Genomic DNA, 719 nt, shown 5'->3' on the forward strand with positions numbered 1-719 from the left:
TAACTAATCTAATTTTTTAATTATTTAGTATTTTCAATTTCCTATCTCATATTATAGCTGTTTATGTTATCGAAAATTCTCAAAGGCTTTCGTTTTTGGCAATCTGTACGTCTTGCGATCTTTCTGACCAAATTAAAAGCCTTTTCAGGTTGTTTTTATGCAAGTGTTCTTGTAACATGAGTAGACAATATCACTATATAATAATGAAGTAATACTCTGCGTACTATTTCCAATATCTATCTCACACTTATTACATAAATTAACCAAAATCACAAACACAACATGAAGTGCTCAAACACCGCTGAAAAATGAGAATAAAACATTTTTGCTCTGCATGTACCGATACTGAGAGATATTTCAAAACATTTTGTAAATCTGCTGAATAATTTGATTTCACGAATTTATCACGCGTCGAGAACAAGCTTCATTATGAATTCTAGAGGAAAAATAAATCTTGAATACAAAGTAATTTTACACAGTTATGTACATATATGTATATATATATATCACAAAGAGAATGTAATTAATAACAAAAACGATAAGTAATTGCTAACCAGAGTTAAAATGAAAGTTAATGTGTGTGTGTGTGTACTTGTGTAATAATTTCGAATAGAGGATATTTTCCTAAATCATTCTCTCTAATAAGTACTAAGTTCCATTTCAACATATTTCACACAGTAAGGGAAGTATGAAACTAAGTTCTTTCGTTTTCACCGTAT

This window comes from Limulus polyphemus, unplaced genomic scaffold (assembly GCF_000517525.1).
Source record: "Limulus polyphemus unplaced genomic scaffold, Limulus_polyphemus-2.1.2 Scaffold1378, whole genome shotgun sequence".
NCBI classification, from domain to species: domain Eukaryota; kingdom Metazoa; phylum Arthropoda; class Merostomata; order Xiphosura; family Limulidae; genus Limulus; species Limulus polyphemus.